General features: G+C 36.0%; 1 pseudogene; it reads right to left on the bottom strand.

Annotated features, from left to right (window-relative positions):
• Nucleotides 1-15,972: 15,972 nt before the first annotated feature.
• Nucleotides 15,973-17,144, bottom strand: LOC149569345 (serpin-ZX pseudogene; annotated as a pseudogene).
• Nucleotides 17,145-22,476: the final 5,332 nt, after the last annotated feature.

Genomic DNA, 22,476 nt, shown 5'->3' with positions numbered 1-22,476 from the left:
CTTGTGTGTGCACATGGATCACTCCTCTTTTTGAATTCCACTGTTGATCATCCACCATCTTCATCTTGATCTCTACCATCCATACATCTTTAAAAGGGAGAGAGCTTTCCCCCTCAATCAATCTTTTGAATATTGTTATGCTGCAGGTTTTCTAATAGGTTTCTTTGGAGCCTTGTGGAGAACTTCTATTTCTTGTCTACATTCTCTCATACCATAGCATTTTAGCTTAGATTCATGTTGCATGTTAGTTTAGCTTCTTTTTTGCAATAATCTATGTCACATAGCTTAATATTTGAATTGTAACACTCTCATCCATGCTTGGAATAGCTACACTTTGCATCTCATTCTAGCTTAATCTTCATTTGCATTGCATTCTTGAGGAACTCCTTGGGACATTTGTATTCTTGCATCTTGTCTTTTGAACCTCCCATTGCATGGTTTACTAGCAAGAAGAGTATCTTTAAGGCTCATCTAAGAGCTTTCTTATTCTTAAAATATACTCTCTTGCACTCCGTGGATAGGGAGCTCTAAGCCGGCATCCAAGCATTCCCAACTCATGGAATCGTTTGGATAGAAGGGTTTAGAGTGGGACACTTTCGAGTGTACACATCCATGAGTGTATGATACCTCTTACCTTTTATTGATGTCAAAATTTGTATTTCCTTCACCCAAGTCTATACGTCATCCATTAACCAAAAATTCTAGTTCACTAACGATACTAGCTTATCCACACCAGACTGAATATAATACAATAGTTTCAAATTACACTATATTATCTATACAGCCTTTTCCTCAAAATTGTCACACCATTACTAACATTCTCTCAAAAGTGAATCTACTTTTACACTCCCCTTGTCCCCTTTCTCTAATGCCAGAGCAAGATTGACCTCTAGATGATCTAGGTCTATGGGGCCAACTACTACATGTAGATAGCCTCTAAGAAGATCATTTTTTTTCTATAGTAGTATCATCTTGGACTCATCTTTTTTCATATGCTTAAACACTTCTTTAATGTTTGTAGTGAACAAAATTTTTGGCAGTATCTACCATGGGCTTCTCTAATAAGACCTCCTTCATTTGATAATCTTTAGGAGTCAAATCATTAGTGTCACCATGTCGATGAGGGATGGCTATATGTGCAAACAAGTCCAGATCTTAGTTCTTCATAATGAAGGCCAATGGTTGTGCATCACTCATAGGTAGCTTAGGCTTCTTGATAGCTTTTACTAGCTTGTCCATTCCCTCCTCGATAGTTACATCCAACTACCTTTTTTGTCAAACCATCACCTCCCTCTTCAACCAAGTAGGTGTAGTGCCCATTAGAGACATATATTTGACTGAAGAGGGGGTTTGTATTGCAGATCTTTTTCCCTTATTAGTCTTCTCTGGAGTCACTTATCATTGAGAGAGATTACCAATTTGAGTCTTTAAACTGGCTTGAGCTAAGGTCTAGCCTTAGTATTGTGAGGAGTTTGTTGAGCTTCCTACTATATTTTCCCCTCCTCTAATACTTCATTGGCTTGCCTTTCTTGGGGCTCTTCTTCCTCTGCTTTCTGTTCTCCTATTTCTATAGTTGAAGGAAGTGGTATTGTAGATCCTTCGATAAAAAATGATAAGTCCTAAGATTGTGGTGGTGGTTGGCCCAAAGGTCCTTGAGGAAAACACAATAATTAGTTCTTGGCCTTGCCTAGGGGTTGACTCGTAGGAGTATCATGTATCTTCACCCTCGCCATCTCAGTGCCAATTGACATGAAATCAAAATCTAAGAGGTCAAAGACATGTGTACCTTGATGTCTACCTCGACCCTCCTCTATTGCATCTATCCATTTCTATTGTTCATCTTCTGATGTTGAAACATGGATGGACTCTTTTTGAGAAGATGGAGGGGTCAAGGTCAAACTTCTTCTCTTTTCCTCTTCCAAGGCCCTAGCTGAATGAGTCGTCTAAGTCAAAGGAACATTTTCAACGTTTTGATCCCCTTCTTCTTCTTTAGCTTTAGGGATTGTTTTGGGAACCTTTAGGGGAGGAATATTCTTCTTCTTTAGACTTCTCCTATGTTCTCAACCCATAGTGAACTCAATTCTTCCTCTTCTTTCTCTAGTTCCTACTCCTATCTTGGTGGAGGCACTTACTCAATCTCTTGAACTTGAGTTGCCTGCTCATCTTGTGGCTTCGCTTGTTCAGGATCTACCTAATGCTATTGAGATACTTGTATCTGAGCCACTTATATCCTGGGTTTTGTTAGAGCTCTTTTCCTTATCACTCCTCTATCTACTTCAAAGTACTCAAATTCTTACCCATGTTGATGAACTATTTCTAGCCTCACTGGGGATTAAGCCAAGAAAGTTAGCACTATAACTTTAACACCTTTTCCTTTGGTAGGCCGAGATGTAGCTTGTAGAGGAACAGTTTGCAAAACTAGATCAAGTTTGAAAGACTTCTTGATAGATTCCTTGGTCAACTAAATAATGTGACAAGCTCAGTTGTATATATCTGCATTTTCATCCCTTTGAATCTTTGCATTCATGACTAGCCTGTCATAAATTTTTCATAGTTGTACAATGAATCCAAGACATCTTCAATGTCTTTCTTGATACACTAGAGCATGATCTTCATCTTTAAGACCTTTTCTGCTAGATATAGGGTCATTTTACAATAATCCCCTATTTAGATATCTTAGTCATCTATTACATTTATCCAATAATCCTCCAAAGCATCTCCATTCACAAACTTCTTCCCTGCTAGATGTTGTACACTCACTATGTTGTCAAAATATGGGCGTGGGGAGTTGTACTTTTGTAAGGGATATTGATCCCATTCTAAATCGAAGGTCATGATATCTTGTTTCTACTTGACCTCAAATGCATTGATGGTGATCAACCAGTCCCATGTCTTCTTATGTTGCTTCCTCACTCTATCATATGTATATGTGAGTTTCCTGATGATCTCCAAAAAAATGAGCCTATCCAATAGACATCTCGAGAGATTCTGCAAGTTCACCATGGGACCAACCCTTAGATAAGTGAATTTTTTAAACTAGATGTAGTAGGCACTTATTTTTGTAATTTTGGTTGTTGCCTCTACTGACATTCTTTTTGCATAACCAATCTCTATGAATTGGATGATTGAAAATATAAAGTTGTCATTCACTATCTGGTATTCATTGTTGTGATATGAGAGCTTCTTCTTTACCAACTAAACATATACAACACAGGGACAAGCATTTGCATCTTGCATGCTTCCCTTTTTGTAAGGTCCTAGGTAGTCAATTATCCTTGCCACCAATAAGTACACCAAATTTTATTTTATATAAAATTTGTGGTCAGCCTTAACTGCTACCAACTATTCATCCAAGTTATCACTTAGCATTATGGCCCAATCAAGAGGTATCTTGGTTGTCCTCATAGTTTCAATAAAATGGACCTTCTAGATATTGAGATGTTTAGTTGTAGGTCAGCTCATGACTCTGCTCAAAATAATTTGATGGCATATCTAACATCATCCTACATATAACCCCAAGTCATGTCTTCCTTTTTGACTTTGTTGCCCATAGTTTTTATTTCAATAAAAAATGATGATTAGATTATCTCTTGGGCTTCTTTCTCATTTTCTTGAGACTATCTTTCAACTCCCTCATAAGATATCTATAAATATTGATTAGCTCTAGGAACGTGAAATACTTTCTTGATGCTTCAAGGTTGGAGGTCTAGGACTATCTTTCCTATGAAATTCTTGACAACCTTTTCTTCTATCACATAGTTTTGGGTGACAACCTTGATGAGTTCTGAGGATTGCACAAATGTAACATGTGATGCTCCATTCACAAACTGTAATTAGATATTTTCTGACACCATTGTGAACCTCTCTTTTGGCTTGTTGCAAATAGCAAGGAATGCATTCTAGTTGATGTGTCCTAGCTCTCAGTGTCTCTAATCACAGAGTTTCCATATTGAAAATAGGATTTCCTTGGTGTACCTTAGTATTTGAACACTACACACTTGGGAGAAATATTTTCTGCAAGCGAGGATGATGAAGACACCATTTTATCTACATAAGAAAGGAGACATTAGTCCAGAAAGCTAAAAATCTAGCCAAAAAAAGCCCTAATCTACAAAAAAACTTGCAAAGATAACTCAAAAAAGTGGAAAATTTGTTAATTTCCCCTCTTATAGCCCAAATATACAAAATAGTGCACCTAGCACACCCCTACAGAAGTTCTAACTGCATTAAATGGCCATTGTAGCACTATTTTAATGTAGTTGTGCACTTGTGCACCCTCATGAGGTGCACATGTGCACAACTATGCACATGTGCTTGTGTAAGTGCAATGTGAGGGGGGTCTTAACTAGTTTTTCAAAAAAAAATCAGAAAGGGTGCGCACATGCACAGCTTGATTGGGTGTACATATGCACACCCTTATCTATGTCTTAATTTGTTTGTGAAAATGTGCACATGTGTATACCTTTGGGAGATGCACACATGCACACCTTTCCTTTGGTTTACTTAGTTAAATTTAAACTTTAAAGGTGTACACATGTGCATGTTGGATAGGTGTTCATATGCACACCTTTGACCTAAGTGTTTAAGTTGTTAAGTTCATTTTACAATTTTTGAGGTGATCAAAGGTGTACATGTGCACACCTTTGATGCCTAATACTTGATTTTTGTGTGCAAGATCTAGCACACCTTGACAATTGTGAACGTGCAGTTGCAAAGGAGGCACAGATAGAAGTGGGGAGAGAGGAAGGGGTCCTGGTAGGTTTATATAGAATCAGGCCTAGTCCTTTCACCCTTTGGAGGTGTGCACATACATAGGTGCACATGTGCACATCTCCAAAGGAAAATGAGTGTGCACTTGTACATTTAGTGAACCTTTGTACCTAGGATAGGTGCACATGTGTGCTAAGTGTGCTAGTGCACTTTTATGCACAACAACACTCGTTCTTCAAAATTTTCCTAGTTTATATGACACCCTAGTGCTTGTTAGTTAGAGACACAGACTTGATCTAGACCCCTAGGGGAGTCCCAACATTATCCAAGTCCATGACTAGGGGTTTGGGAGATTAAAAAATTACTAGGGGATCACAATTTCTAGGAGAAATGGGACATGCATTGTAAAACCAAGAAAAATAGCCCCAACAAAAAGGAAGAAATGTGATAGGTATTTCTTCACTAGCAATAATTCTTTTGACATGTGTCAACTAACAACTAATTTTGGAACACTTCTGACAACTTTCAAGTTCCTTGATAGCCAAAACTTTAGAATCATGGATCTTCAAGCTCGATGTGTGCACAATGTATTCATTCCTTTGACATTTCAAGGTATCCCATATGAAACATGTATCTAGAAGTGCTCTTCCTATCATCTATACTTCTAGCCCAATCACTATCAGTGTAACCAACCAGCTTGAATTCATTTGATGCAGTATACAAAATTCCAAATCCCTTGGTACCTTTCACATAATTTAGTATCCTCTTTCCTACTTGCTAATGGGAATCCTTTGGTGTTTCCATAAATCTGGAAATCAAACTTACTGCATGCATCAAGTCTGGCCGAGTTGCAGTCAAGTACATTAAACTTCCAACCATACTCTTGTATAGTGTTGGATCCACTCTCTTGCTAGAGTCTTCCTTGCTCAACTTCAGACCTATTGCTATTGGTGTGGGGGCTGGCTTACTATTCTGCATTTTAAATCTCTCCAAGATCTTCCTTTCAAATTTTTTTTGAGAGATGAAAATGCCATCATGCATTTGTTTTACTTCTATGCCTAGGAAGTACTTCAAGAGACCTAGTTCTATGATTTCAAATTCATTTTTCATGGCCTCTTTGAACTCACCAATTAGAGCCTTGTTATTACCAAGAAAAATTAAATCATCTACATACAAGAAAACAATCAACACATTACCATTTTCTACCTTGATGTAGAGAGTAGGCTCACCATTGCTTTTTTTAAAGCCATTGCTCATCAAATATGAGTCAATCCTATTGTACCATGCCCGTGGAGCTTGCTTGAGCCCATAAAGAGCTATCTTCAATCTATATACTTTGTGTTCTTCATCTACAACTTCGTAACTAGGTAGCTATTCCACATAGACTTCTTTCAATATACCATTTAGGAAGGCGAACTTCACATCCATTTGAAATACCTTCCATTTGTGCTGAGCTACAATTGCTATGATAGTACGCATTGTTTCCATTCTTGCAACCGGGGCATATGTCTTATCATAATCTCTATCATACTGCTATTTGTAGCCCTTGACTAGTAGCCTTGCCTTATGCCTATCAATCTTGCCTTCAGCATTGCATTTGGTCTTGTAGACTCATTTCACTCCAATCACTTGCTTCTTGGGAAGAAAATTAGTTAGCTCCCATCTCTCATTCCTTTCTATAGCATCTATCTCCTCATACATGGCTTTACACCATTTCTTCTCCTTAATAACTTCTTCAAAATATATTGGATCACTATGAGAAAATAACGCAAAATTAACACTCTCATCATAATCTTCATACCTTTCATCTTAGTATATCTCACTAAGACTCTTGGTCTTTCTTGGTAACAGGGAGGAGAGTGTGGGATCAGAATCTTCACTACTACTACTTTACTGACCATCTCAGTCTTCACTAACACTTGGTCATGCCTAGAGGAGCTCGACAATGACTAAGGTTGCTTGACTTTTCTCCTATCTGCTCCTTCTTTTTGTTCATCAGCATCCTCTTCACTCATAATTGGCACTTTACTTGAGGTGCTGGGTGATTCATCAGTTTGTCCATACCAAGACTGATTTTCAAGAAATTCTACATCTTTTGAGAAAATCATCGTGTTGTTCAATAGGTCATACAATCTGTATGCGTTTGATTCTAAGTTGTACCCTATGAAGATGCACTTCACACCTTTGTCATCCAATTTCTAACTTTTCTCTTTAGGCACATGTGCATATACAACACATCCAAACACTCTTAGGTGTTCAACTGTCCATCTTCCTCATGACCATGCTTCCATTGGAATTCTATCATGGACTGCCTTTATAGGACACCTGTTAATTAGGTAAACTATTGTTGCCATACCCTCTCCCCAAAATTCAATCGGAAGACCTTTCTCTTTCATCATGCTCCTTGCCATTTCAACAATGGTCTTGTTCTTTCTTTTAGCGACTCCATTCTGTTGTGGTGTGTAGCTGGTTGTGTGCTCTTTCTTTATGCCATCTTTCCTGCAAAAATTTACAAAATAATTGGAGGTATACTCCCCTCCTCTATTTGATCTTAGAACCTGTATATAGTGTCCACATTCTCTTTCAACCTAGGCTTTGAACTCAAAAAACTTATCAAATGCTTCAGATTTATTCTTTAAGAAATACACCCATGTCCTACGATTGAAATCATTAATAAATGTTATGAAGTAAGTACTCCCCCCAATGGAACTAACTTGCATAGGACCGACTAGGTTAGTATTCACTAACTCTAATGGATATCTAGCCCTTCTAGAATTTCCAAAATCAAAGGAAAGCCTATGTTACTTACCTGAGGTGCCATAGCCATGAGGGGTCTTCAATCACACTCCTTAGAGCTGATTGTGTGGGAGGTGTAGCACCAACTTGAGATGAGAAACATGTCTCTATCCTCAAGGGAAACATTATGTTCTTTGTCATTTGAACTGCTGCAAGTAAGTTCTTGCTCCCATCCTTTTCATGAATGACACACGTGTCATTCTCCATAAGCAATTTGTATCCATTTTGAATGAGCTGACCAATGCTCATCAAAATTGTGCTTCATACCAGGGGCCATTTCTGCCCGAGCCACTTCTTCCTCTCCCCCTTCCTCTTGAATTTGACTGAGCCTTGAATGCTTACTCTTGAGAAGAAGAAGATGCAGATTTTGTGATCCTATGCTCATGGGTTTGAAGAGTACCCATCAACTCATCCATTGTCAAAATAGTGAGGTTTTTTGCCTCTTCTATGGCCATGACCAAATTGTCATATTTATTAGGTAAACTCCTCAATATCTTTTACACTATCCTCTGCTCTTGATAGTCTTCTCCATTTGACTTCAATTGGTTAATCACATTGGAGGTCCGGGTATGTGCAAGATCATGGTGTGCCAAAAAGTGGCGATGTGAAAAAGAAAGAGTTTGAAGACGCCTAAAAGTGCTTCAAAATCCTCTCTGACTTTCTTTTACCTATCCAAGAACCAAACTTGGAAGGTTAAGCCGAGCCTTATCGGATATCCGATATCATATCGGATATCCGATTTGATATCGGGTATCCGATTTTCAATCCAATATCTGACTAATAATTAAAATCATATAATAGTATGATATATTATTTAATATTATTATTATAATAATTATTATATTATAATATAATAATATTATTATAATTATTATTATACTATAATATAATAATATTATTATTATAATAATTATTATACTATAATATAATAATAATATTATTATTATATTATAATCGTATAATATTATACTATAATAATAATATTATAATAACATATTATATTATAATAATATAATATAATATTTCATATATTATAATATATAGTAATGTAATATAATATATATATATATATATATATATATAATATAATATAATAATAAAAAGTAATATCTTATAATATAATATATAATAAAAAAGTATAATATATTATAAATTATAATAATATAGTATAATAATAATATTTTATATTATAATATATAGTAAATTAATATAATAAATATAAAATATAATATAAAAATATATAAAATGTAATATATATGTTATATTATATATATTATAATATCGGATATCCGATACCTGTGCATGGATTAAACACAAAATCACAGACCCGCAGCCCTTATTTTCATGCGAATTTGGGCCAATCAGATCGGATATCAGATAATAAATCGGATATCAGATAGCAAATCGGATATCAGATATCAGGTATGTTGCCCCCCCCCCCCCCCCCGACTCATTTTTAACCTAAATTTAATAGATTTTAACAAGATTTTGTTTGTTTTAGTTGAATCTAGGGTTTTTTTGACAAAAATGGTTAAAATTTAGATTTTTTTTAATATATATTACATTTTGCAATTCAATAGGAATGGCTGATCAAAATGATGACACTGAGGCAGGGAATAATATTCCTCGCAACCCACCACCAAATGATCCAGTATCCCCACAAAACCGTCCACCAAATGATCCTCTACCTCCTCAAAACCCTCCTCGAATCAAGGATTTGATAAATGAAAATCTCACTAAGTTGAGAGGCTTGCATAGAACATACAATAATGTACCTGCACTGGCTCCTATGTTATCCACGTTAAACACCATAGTGGATAACATTGAAACTCTTACAAACCAACAAAATGCCACTCTTTGTTGGCGTGACGAAATGCACCAGATGTTTGATGATGGTTTGGATTATGATGAGGTAGCGGCCCTCAACATAACCAAAGACGATTTGGCAAGCCTTTTTGCTAACCCAAAAACGGGTATACCAGTTGACCCAAAAAAAACCAAACTATCGATTAAATGGTGCACAAATGACGCCATACATGCAAATTTTTGAGATTGTTGGTTGATGGTCTTTGATATCCCTCCACATGGAAATTTAGACATACCATTTTATTTCCTTAAAAAATTATATGCAGAATTTGTGTTGAAACTTAAAGTGAACTATTGGAGCATGAAGCCCAACATGGGCTTAGGACTAGGAGCTCCTCAGGATAGACCCTCTTCCCAGCAGAAGAAACTTGGCACTTTTGTCCCCCCCTACTGATATCTCCCCCCCTCCTCGAGTGCAGCATCCGGATATTATGGCAGAGGCTAGCTCTCAGACCATTAGAGCCATTCATAGGCTAAGTAGCCTAATGATATCTCAGGCTAGGTCAGTCTTGCCTCCTCGTGTTGATGATGTTGGTGCCAGTTCATCATCGGCTAGCTCATCAAACGTTTGTGTGCCTCACACTTGCATTATATGCAAGAATATTTGCTTGGGTCCCATAGGTGATCTTCCTGAGTATCATTTTGTATTAGACTAGGATACACCAGACGCACGTGCAGAGGCTACAGACCCTGATGCGAGAGAGGAGGGGAATGTAGAGGCATGGACTCCTTCGGTGTCAGTACATGTATACATTTTTTTGTTATGACATATGTGATTTAAAGTTAATTTTTATAATAGAGTAATTTTAATTTTTAAGCCATACTGACTTTTACATGTATGTGATCTTCATTCATGTTTAGTTGATGACCGAGGAGGAGCTCAGACAGATAGATGATGCTACACTCTCGGCCATTTCATTTGGCCTTGAGACATCTACGGTACATTATCTTGTGTTCGCATTTCTTTTTTCTATTTGATATTGTAGCATGTATGGTTGCTAATCTTTCTTTTATCTTGCAGATACCACCTGCCTCAGGGGGACAAAGTGCGGGGGGTGAGCCAGCATGCATTGACAAAGGAAAGGTAATTAGATGTTTTCTAATTGATTAAATATTGATGCATTCTTGTAAAATGTTTGTGGTAATCTCATTTAATTACATTATTTATTGTATATAGGGTGTGGCTACTGGCGATGAGCCTGTACAGATTCGGCGTCCTAGATCATCAGGGATTTTCATTCGCACAGAGAGCCCCATTGTATGTATAAGTATCATTTATTTTTTATTTTTTTAATTGATGCAGAGGAAAGTATGATTTTTGTTCTATACAATTTCTATGATTTTTTCCGTACCAATAATGATTCATGTCTTGCATATGTTCATTACAACTTAAATAGGCTTATATGCACCTGTCCAACTGACCAAGTTGTTTACAAAGGTTTATTTAATCAAACAAATACCAAATTACTACTTTCCCTCCAAAGCTAATATGACCGTTTGAATTTGAAATTCATATTTCAAACTATAGTTTTTATGCATTCCCTAACTTTCTAAACTATTCCATTGACTCAAAATTGGTCATATGGATTTATTAAATGCAACTAAGTAAATTTCCAGAAAATTGAAGTTTTTATTATTTTTTCTCCAAACCACCGTACACTCTGATCTCCCCCTTTCAACGGAGATCACATATGACATATATAAAGGTCTACATGACCATTGGAACAACCATATAGGCATTCCCAACCATAAAACAAATAAACAACCACTTTTTGCTAATACTGTTTAGACTCTAAATACCCTATTCTAAGGCCTTTTGGTCCCATGGAGTCACTTGGTTTATAACCACACCAAAATGCTTGTGGGCCTTACATGTACGTTTATTACAAAACATAGACCAACTTGTAAAATATGGACCAAACCTTTATTCCAACTTCCTAATCTACTTGAATCCTTGCTTTCATGGAGTGGCAAGGTGTCCGGCAACAGAGATACTTGTTCCCCCCTACCACATAGGTTAGGTTCCCTGCACCACCTTTCCTCTCTCTCATTCTGAACACTAGTCCACCAAGTGAGTGATGTTCCTCTCAGTCTTGTTCTTGCTACTTTTACCTTCTTATCTGCCTCTATGTCTTCAAGATCAAAGTAGTTCTCAAGGGCCTCTATCCACCCTAGCACTTCTTCACTATCCATTTTACCCTGGTATATTGGAAAATCAATATGGTTCTTCCCACCATTACCTTGTACTGCCTTAATGATTCTCATAAATCTCCTTTCTTCAGGATCATCTGTTGTCTCATGCTCTTGCCTTGCATTACCAACCTCTTCTTCTTCATGGTTCTCTCCATGATTTCTTCCTCTAACCTCTTCTCCTCTAGGTTCTTGCCTTTCCTTTTCTAAGGATTCTATCCTTGCAATAAGCTTCAGCCTCTCTCTTCTCATCTGTCTTTCTTCCCTCACTCTAGATGCTTCAAGTTCTCTCCTCTCTCTTTTCTCTTTTGCCAACTCTTCTCTCAATGCTTCAAGTTCTCTAGCCATTTGATTTTTAGGAGGCATTTTCACAACAAGTTTTCTTCCTTCCCAAGGGCCAACTCATTGATTCTCTTTCTTTCCTCACCAAGAAATCTCTGGACACCACTTATGTACCTTTCAACTCTGAGACACACAAGGAGGAATTAGACACACCAAGGCTTCAACAAAGGGACCAACACAATAAGGATTTTCAAGATTATATTTCTTGGTCACACTCCTAAACACCCAAACTTCAAAACCCTCCTTAAAATGGCTTAAAAACTAGGGCCTGCTTGTTCAAACCCCAAACTCAATTCTAGAACGTTTTGAATTGTCTAATGACAAGATATGATCCTGACAACCTACATGAACCTATCAAATGACACATCTACCATATGAAATCCTAAAATCCTATCTCATGCCCAATTACAACTTTCTTCCACATATGAGTCCAACATTATAACTTTGTATGCTTCCATGAGCCATAATTGGTGCAAGGATTGCCCAATTGACTTCAAGAGATGTTCCATGACCTCTGTAATGCCTTGGATCTTCAATGTTCCCCTGATGAGCATGGGATGCTCTTGCATCACTTATCTTCATAAATAAATTTAAAACTAATTTCCGTGATATTAACAACTACTATTTTGTATCTCATAGGAGACTCCTAGTGCACATACAACGGGACAGTTATGTAGATTTGATGACGCAGTCACTCACTCCTGAGGAGGAGCCTACAATAGTAAGTTGTAGTTTGAATTCATGATTAAATATGTTATAAATTTAGCATGCTATGAATTATAATGTTGTAGTTTAAATTTTAGATTCATCTAACAAAGGTATTTGAACATATACAGCCCACAATCACAGAGGTACCAGCATTGCCGAGGGCATACGAGAGGACTCCTGACCAGCGCAGGAGGTCGATGAGAGAGGTATTTATATTGAAATTTTGATAGTATTAATCTCCAATACGGAAAAGATCATTATGCATTTGAGTAATTCAATGTTAGATACGTAGAATCATATAAATTTAGTAGTCTAACTTTGGGTTTTCATTTTTTGTTTATGTAGGAGTCATCCGATCCACATAGTGCAGTGAAGAGGCTACATTTTGATCATCAACCAGCACCCTAGGATAGTATAGTTTTTGTAGGATGCATCATGAGACATTTTGAGATGGCATATGCCACATTGTATATAGAAACGTTGATATTATACACATTCTAATGGCAAGATCAACCACATTTTGTATATGGATCAGTCACCCTATGACCCCCTTTGACTCATATCAATGATTCAAATATGTCCCTAGGGGTCCTAGGACCCCTAGGGATATATGTCATCATTTAGTGGGTCAAATAGGGTCATAGGTCACCCTATGACCCCCTTTGACCCATATTACCCATTCAAATATGTCCCTTGGGGTCCAAGGACCCCTAGGGACATATGTCATCGTTTAATGGGTCAAAGAGGGTCATAGGTCACCCTATGACCCCCTTTGACCCATAATACCCATTCGAATATGTCCCTAGGGGTCCTAGGACCCCTAGAGACATATGTCGTCATTTAATGGGTCAAAGGGGGTCATAGGTCACCCTATGACCCCCTTTGACCCATATTACCCATTCGAATATGTCCCTAGGGGTCCTAGGACCCCTAGCGACATATCTCGTCGTTTAATGGGTCAGAGAGGGTCATAGGTCACCCTATGAGCCCCTTTGACCCATATTACCCATTCGAATATGTCCCTAGGGGTCTTAGGACCCCTAGAGACATATATCGTTGTTTAATGGGTCAAAGAGGGTCATAGGTCACCCTATGACCACCTTTGACTCATATTACCGATTCGAATATGTCCCTAGGGGTCCTAGGACCCCTAGAGATATATATCGTCATTTAATGGGTCAAGAGGGTCATAGATCTGACCTATGACCCCCTTTGACCCATATGTATGATTTGAATATGTCCCTAGGGGTCCTAGGACCCCTAGAGACATATGTCATCATTTAAAGTGTCAAAGAGGGTCATAGGTTACCCTATGACCCCATTTGACCCATATTACCCATTCGAATATGTCTAGGACCCCTAGGAACATATGTCGTCATTTAATGCATCAAAGGGGGTCATAGGTCACCCTATGACCCCCTTTGACTCATATGAACGATTCAAATATGTCCGGGTCAAAGGGGGTCATAGGTCACCCTATCACCCCCTTTGACCCATATGAACGATTGGAATATGTCCCTAGGGTCCTAGGACCCCTAGGGACTTATGTCATTGTTTAATGAGTCAAAGAGGGTCATAGGTCACCCTATGACCCCCTTTGACACGGGACTTTTTTTAATCCGAAAAAGTTTTGGTAGAAAATTCATATTTAATCATTTATTTGGAATATAAATATCAAAAAATATGCGTCACATCCGAGCATGAGTCTAGTTTTCATATCTATAATTATATTAAAAAAATATTATGATTTGATTTTGATTAAGGTGGTCAGACATACACCTACTTTTTTTTTTCACCCTGAAATTTTCTTAGTACTGCATTAAAATTCAAACTTTTGACCAATCAATTATTTTTTTCTCCTAATAAGGCCTAGTAGTTTAGAAACTACATTCAATTTTCTACAAATTATTTTCTTACAACTTTTTGATATAAAGTCCATAACCACTTCAAAATTATCTGTTAAGTTGACATAAACTTGATTTGCTGATTTTTCACTGCCACTTAAGGCCATAGTTTGGTACACCATGATCTTGCACATACCCGTCCTTGAACTGAAATATGCAACTGATTCATTTTCCTTCATTTGAAGGTTCTCAAACTCCCTCCTTATATTCTGTAGCTTTATTGTACACACTTTATCAGTCCCTTTGAACTTCATCTCAAGGATATCCCAAGCTTCCTTTGCATAATTTGTTGCTGCAATCTTGGGAAAAATTGTCTCTCTCATTGGTGCTTCATTGAAACTTAATGCTTTTGCATCTTTCCTCCTTGACTCTTTCAAATGAGTCTTTTGTGCATTTGTGAGAGTAGCATACTGAGCTGGGTCTATCACATCATTGAACCCATTAACTACAAACTCTCACAAATCATTTGCAACCATTATGGTTTTCATCTTCTTTACCCATGTATCATAATTTTTCCCATTAAAGGATGGTGGCTGCTGCCATATCTTTCCTGTATCTACTGCCATGTCAAATATCCCAAGAAAATAAATGCCCTAACTCACTGTGGATGTGGGGCCTCAAAGCTCTATTACCATGTGAGAAATAAATCACAACTTAAAACTTCGCTCAGCACTAACTATTGCCAAGTGCTAGTTTTCTCGGCTCCTTAAGGAGCTGAATGACAGTTTTCTCAGCACGTGAAGGTGTCGAGTGACAGTTTTCTTGGCACTAACTATTGCCGAGAGACAGGTAGAAGAAGTCAAGTAAGCTGGGCACACAAAGAAGCCGAGTAAGCTCGGCACACAAAGTGCAATGCTCAGCAACAATGGATGTCGAGTGAGCTTGGCTCAAATTGAAAATTTTATAACTTAGAGAAATTTCAATGTGAATGTTTCCACCATTAAAATTAGAGAGCCAAAGCTTGAAGCTTCTAAACAAACTTCTCAAATGCAATGAATAGAAGAAGAACAATGGATTCAAGTATGCCTACTGGCTTTCTATTCAACTATGATTAAAAATATTACAAAATCTTGGAGCATTTGGCTTCAACCAAAAAATCCTAAAATAACCCTAAACTGGTAAAACTTCGAACTTCAATGAACTTTAAACTTGCAGCTCTAATGGTTGCATACATTGGTGCTTGGAGCAATCACTACTTCAATAGGACAAATCCAACAATAATGAACTTACAGAATGAATAGAGGAAACTCGTGCAACTGGAAACACGACACAAACTTCCTTCTGTCTCTGCAACGCTTGATCTGCTAATCAACTTCTTTCTTCTTTTTCTGCTCTGCAACTCTCTGCTAAATTTTTGATCTGTTGAAATCACTTGAATGAATCTAAAACATTCCTTTTGTCATACTTGACCCCCTCTTTCCTGATTTCAAAAACTCACCCACCGCAGTTATTGTTTCTATCTGTTCTGGAGTCCATCAGGTGGTAGGTGGGCGTTTGGCTCTAGGGACAAACAACCATTGCATTTAATATTCCAACAATTAGGTAGTATAATATACATTGACAAGGACCTTTTCCCTCGTCCTCGCAAATAGGGAAGGCATAGAATTTTGCATTCATCAACTATTTTGATAAATTGATCCTTTCTATTAATCATCATAGGCACTTGCACACTCTCCCCATTCAGTAAATTAAAAGTTCCTTCTTTTTTTGTAGAGGAATTAAATTCTTCCAGCCATGTGCAATTAAAATACAAGCATTTGCCAAAATGAGCCTGGTATCTTCATCTAAAGAATTGGGAAGCTCTTGTATCTTCCCCTTGCTTTCATTTTCTGCCCACTTATTCACCTCCATTCTTACTTCATTTGGCTGATAAAGTCAACTAAAGCAGAAAAAGTCAGGTGAAATAGATGAAATGGTAAATTGTGTCATATATTCTCTGCTATGGGTAGGTGAAATAAATATACTAAGAAAAAGAACTTCTTGAAATTTATGGAGTATAAATGTGAAATGCTATATTTGATCTAGGTTAAGTAAACCATTAAATGTTCATATCCATGTGTACAAACCATGCATCAAGGTCCCTTACACTCTAGGCGTTACTTCGCAACATAACTTTTAATTTTGCCATTAAAAAATATTCGAGCTACAGATTACACCAAAGACTTTTCAAACACGGGTTGATAAATTCTAGGACTATCACACTTCATGTTTCACACACGGAGAGCAAAGGAATACACAGAAATATACCTTGCTGACAAAATCTACGGAGCTAGCTTGAGCATTATATAGACTCTGCATAGTATCTCTATAATTGGGTTTCAACGTAATGGTCTTATCCACCCATACTCCATTCACAAATGTCAGATGAGGACTTTCATTTGCTAAAACTGCATTAATAAGATGAGAAGAAACTTGATGCAACTGATCGACATCTTTGATGTTAAGACAAGAGCAAATCTGGTCCAATGTTGTACCCTTCGCTCCACCTGCACCCAAACTCAGTGCAAAAGATATGCTCAGCGGAGAAAACACACAGTTATTATTCTCATCTGCACTTTCTTGTAGTGCTTCCTTTGAAAAACTAAATGAAAATTCTCCTTGACGATGAACTGAAGCGTGGATATCCATATTTCTTTCACAGATCAATGTATGCTTGAGTACAATGTGTTTAATAATAAACAGAAAGCACAAAAGGCATTGGGGATCTCGTCTTGAAATCTGTATTCTGCAGGCCTAATTTTGTCGTATGCACAAATGTTAAGATTTCTAGTGATATTTTTAGTTTTTATAATTGCTGCGAAAGAGTCTTTGGCTTTAAAAAGTTAACACTATGTTCAGCATCAATGGTTGCTCACTAAAAATGTCTATACTTGTGGCTAAATGTTCTAGTAGTCTTTATGAAACATCTCAATTTGGTAGTGCACAAATGAGCCAATCACCAACCAAAAAAGTTAAAAAATGATCAACTACATGTGTAATTGTCTATTAACTTACACCTGTTCTCATTTTTTTAAACATAATTATTTGGTATCTATTACAAAAATAATAATGGTTAATAGTCTCCCTATCGCTAATGGGGTCTTTTCCCTTGAGATTGTGTGAAGAAAAATGAGTTGAGCTTATTAGAGTTTCACGAGATTTGTGTATTATTATCATTTCAATTGTCCATCATGAAGTTTTAAATCAAATATATTGTATTTAATATATATGTGCAATCATTTTGGTCTATGTAATAAATTTAATTCAAAAAATAATTGCTTTTGTCTTACAAATTGGATTGTTTAAGTTTTATTAATTTTTAAATTTACATAGTATTAAGAAAATATTTCAATTTATTATATTTATTCTAAGACCAAAATTGTGATTATTTTAATTTTCTAGTCACTAAGATAATAATAAAAACATTATTAAAAAAATTTGCAAGATGTGTATTTCTTCATTCCATATAATTTATTAAGGGTAAATTTAATAATTAATTTCTTTGTGACTTAGCCTTCCAAATATATAACATTATTCAATGAGAAATCTTTATAATTATTTAGATTTGATCACACAAAAACTATATATATAGTTAAGTACTATAGTATTGTACTAGTAAATTTAAAAATAAATACTTTAAAATTAGCATATTATTCAAAAATAGTCTAACTTCCATCAAAAAATGAATAATAAAAAAGGTATATTATAATCAAGGCTAGGTTTTCTTTCTTGACTTTTGAGGATCAACATAGTGGCCTTTTTTCTTTGACTTAACTTTTCTTTTTCCACGCGTCCTTAAATAAGAGTAGGATATTTTCTTTCTCTACCTATAAAACTTGTTTTTTCCTCTTATGTTTCTTCTCATCATTGTATTCTCTAGATTCCCCTTATTATTTTTCTCATTTGTTTGCCATGTTCTCATCTTGTGTTCTTAATTTGTGTATATACAAGTGTGTTGGAAGACGGTCTAGTGGAGCCTTGTTGTTTATATTATTCATTGGTACTACTTAACTAGGGTTGTCTCTATTTTTTGTTCAATATCTTTCTTTCCCAGGAATTCCACTTCTTCCTTATGTTTGATCTAGGTGGTATTTTTTCTTTTCTTCACATATTCCTCTTCTAGGAGTCAAAGGATTTTGTTAGGTTTGGTCTTCCTTATATTATCTGATGTGGTTGGGGGAGAAGGGTGGTTTCTCATGGAGGGGTTATATTTTTATGGGAGATTATTTTATGTGGATTTTCCTTCATTCTCAAGGTGTATGTGGGTTGATTTAGTGTGGACCTCCTTTTGGTGATTTATTTTGGCACCTTCTTGGTCCAGTGTTCTATAATGTCTTTTAACTTCCTACTTGTAGTTTGTGTAGGACTTATTTTGAGATTTTATTCCATGACCTAAGGGATCTATTTGTGGAGTTGGTTTGTATATTCTTTTAGGATCCTTGGATTTTTTATTTATTCTTTTGTGGACAACTATATTTGTGTGGTATGATATATCTCTCCTAGGAGGCCTCTTTTGAGGTCTAGTCTATCCATGTAGAGGTGTGGTTCTTTCTTCCATCCATATTGTAGGCTTGCCTCATTTTTTTTGTCTATCAAGGTGTTGGTATATCTTATGAAGGTGGATATTAACATTTGGAATGAGCTTAATGGTGGTCTTATGTGGATTTTTCTTGGTTTTAGCTTCTTGAGAGAAGAGGTGCTAGCCCCTAACTTGAATTCTAGTTAGCATTCAAGATCTTTTAGGGTTCACTTTTTTTTATGTGATCTTGTGATAAGTGGGTTTCAATGTTCCTTCTAGAACAACTTTTCTTCAAGTCTTTGTGGTCTCTAAGTTCCTTCTAATAAGGTATTTTCAAATTAGTGCATTCCTACCATTAGAATATTTAAAGAGGTCTTTTGATATCAATGTGTTTGATGCAAAGGAATCTACAAAAATATGATGCTAAGAAAATATACTTAAAGTGAACAAAACCTTAATGGTTTAAGCTTATCTAGAAAGACAATAAAAAATAGAGAAATAGGAAGAATATTGGGAGGTAATGTATGGATGTAAATTGAATATGTGTGTGTGTGTGTGTGTGTGTGTGTGTGTGTGTGTGTGTGTGTGTGTGTGTGTGTGTGTGTGTGTGTGTGTGTGTGTGTGTGTGCACGTGCGTGCGTGCGTGCGTGCGTGTCTGTGTGCATGTGTGCATGTGCGTGCATGCATGTGTGTGTGTGTGTGTGTGGGGAGAGAGAGGGGGGGGGGGGGGTGAGAGAGAGAGAGAGAGAGAGAGAGAGAGAGAGAGAGAGAGAGAGAGAGAGAGAGAGAGAGAGAGAGAGAGAGAGAGAGCAATCATGTGATCCCACAATGTTGGTTCCCACTATTTGGCCCACTTTGACTCAAAAAAGAAAATTTATTTTTTAAGCTTCAGATTTAGATGCATATTAGTAAAAACTCGTAAAGAATTTAAAGATGATGTAAACTAGTGATTTGTATCATTTTCTTGCTAGTTTCTAGTAATATTTGTTTTTTCTTTGAGAAGTGATTGAAGTCCATTTGTCTTTCTCTTTTGATAAGTGTTTTATATGGAAAATCAACATTTTAAAAGAGTTTAAGGCTCTCTTGATTAACATAAATTTTTTTTTTTTTTTTTTTAAATATGATAATGAAAAAATTATTTCAAGGATAGAATGGTAACATCAATACTAGAAATAACAATTAGTTATGTTCAACTTTGTTAAAAAATATTGATTTCATTCAATGGTAAAGTGATGTTAATGATAATTCAAACATATGTTGATTTTGACCGATATAATTTCGTTTCTATAAATTGAAGTGCTTTTAAAAAAAAAAATTGCTAGAAAAGCAACATACATACCTTTGTACCACATATTTTTCAAAAATTATTGTCTCTCATTTTTAATTTTTCAACAAGCTTGACATGCAATATTTGCGAAATGGCCAAAAAACTTTTATTTAATAAAATTGAAAAATAAAAGATCACAATAAATACAATATTTACTAAATGTATAGTCATTGGAAAGATTAATCAAAGTAAAATAATTTGGCATATTTATTTTGATAATGTGGACCTATTTAGCCCTTTTTCTGCCCTTAGAAGTGAAACATTTGACAAAGATTTTAGGAAGTTTGAAAAATATCCTATTCTAGGACCTTTGAATGAAGTCCTTGGAGAAGAATTTAATGAAGGGGGCTTCATTTGAAGCCTCCTAGGGTTATGTGGATGGCCTTATAGAGGCTTCAAATGAAGCCCCTTGGGACATTTTTTGACAACTTCTTGGCATGCAAAAAAAGTGGCTCGTGGGGGCTTCAAACGAAGCACCCCTTTTGACAAGGGAAATTATTGTTTTAGGTTTTTCTCTATGATTGATATAAATGTATATCAGTTTTGAGTATCTAAATCAACTCAAAATCACCTTCAATTTTATTTTTTTTAAGAAATAGGAAGAATACTTATAAATATAAGACTTTTTTGTTTTAAAGGCAATTTGATAGCCTTTTATAGAAAGAAGATGGGACAAAAAGGAAATATGTGAGTTAGAAGGAGTGGTTGAAGGAATATTTCTAATTATGTTTTTAAAATGTGGGCATAATATATTGCAAGATATGGAGTAAACCTAAGGGAAGAGAATAAGTTGAAGATGTTGCTAAACAAATACACATATCATAAGGGAGAGAAATATTTGATTACTATGTTTTAAATAAGAGAGCAATAAGGACAATAAAGGGAGAGAAATACATATTTACATAAAAACATGTGTGTGTGTGTGTGTGTGTGTGTGTGTGTGTGTGTGTGTGTAAGACATCTTCTTCTTTTATGTATCTGAAGAATTAAGAAATGTTTATCTCCTTGCTCTAGCATATAAGGTCATGAATCTTCAAAGTAGTAGTTAAGAAGTCTTGAATTGGGAATAGATATAGAGACAATATCTTATTCTACTATCATTTTAGGGAGATCTTCAAAGTTTATTTTATTCAATATATTCTTAGAGAACGTGTTTGTTGTGATGTGGAGCCTAATCAGACTCAAAGGTTTATTCGACATAGTTTTCTCCCCATATTATTTCTATGGGGGTTTGAGGGTTAGTGCCCACAAGATGGGGTCAAAGGGCAGTGCCCCTACCGGGTAGCAGCTAGGTGTGCTCCCTATTGCAATACAAGGTGGGGTCGATGGGGGTTTTCCTAAAGCAAAAAATGACCTAATATTGTAAAACACATTAGCTACTATTTTACTTATTGGACGACTTATTCTTCCCCTACTTTTGTAAGTGACAAAATCTTGTATAAAAAAGGCTCAGGGTTAGGGATTTCATAATGTAATGGTGATATTGTAGCTTCTTACAATGGTATTGAGTTGTAAGGGATTGCTTATTGTAATCACTAGATAATAATAATATTGGACTTGTTGTTGGTAGATGTAGACCAGGGATTGGGTGAACCACATTAAATCTTGGTGTCTTGTGTTCTCTTATGTGTGCTCTATTATTTTCTAATATTGGTTGTATTAACATGTAACTATTATTTTTGTTTGAGGTAAATCCTAACAAGTGGTATTAGAGCCAGATGATCATCAATTTTTTTAAATTTTTTTTTAAAGTCAGATGGTCTTCATTTTATTATTATTAGCAATCCTCTATAGGAAGGTCTCATAGTTGAGTGGGAGTGATGGTAGATGAGGGTAAGCTAAAGGTGGAGAAGGTTAATGCGTAGAACTTTCAGTTATGGAAGATGCAAATGGAGGACTATTTTTATCAGAAGGATTTATGGAAGCCATTGGAAGAAAAAAAAAAACTGGGAACTATGACAGATGAGGATTGAGAGATTTTAGATAGAAAGAAACTTGGAAGTATTCGATCATGCTTGGCACCATCAGTGACATTTAACATTACAAAATCAAAGACAATGGAAGAGTTGATGCAAACCCTAGCAAAACTATATGAAAAGCCCTCTTCTTCAAACAAGGTATTTCTAATGAAGTGT

Source organism: Cupressus sempervirens, chromosome 3 (assembly GCF_028749045.1).
Source record: "Cupressus sempervirens isolate cs-2001-9-10 chromosome 3, ASM2874904v1, whole genome shotgun sequence".
In the NCBI taxonomy this organism is placed as follows: domain Eukaryota; kingdom Viridiplantae; phylum Streptophyta; class Pinopsida; order Cupressales; family Cupressaceae; genus Cupressus; species Cupressus sempervirens.
This window is presented reverse-complemented; position numbering and strand designations above follow the sequence as displayed.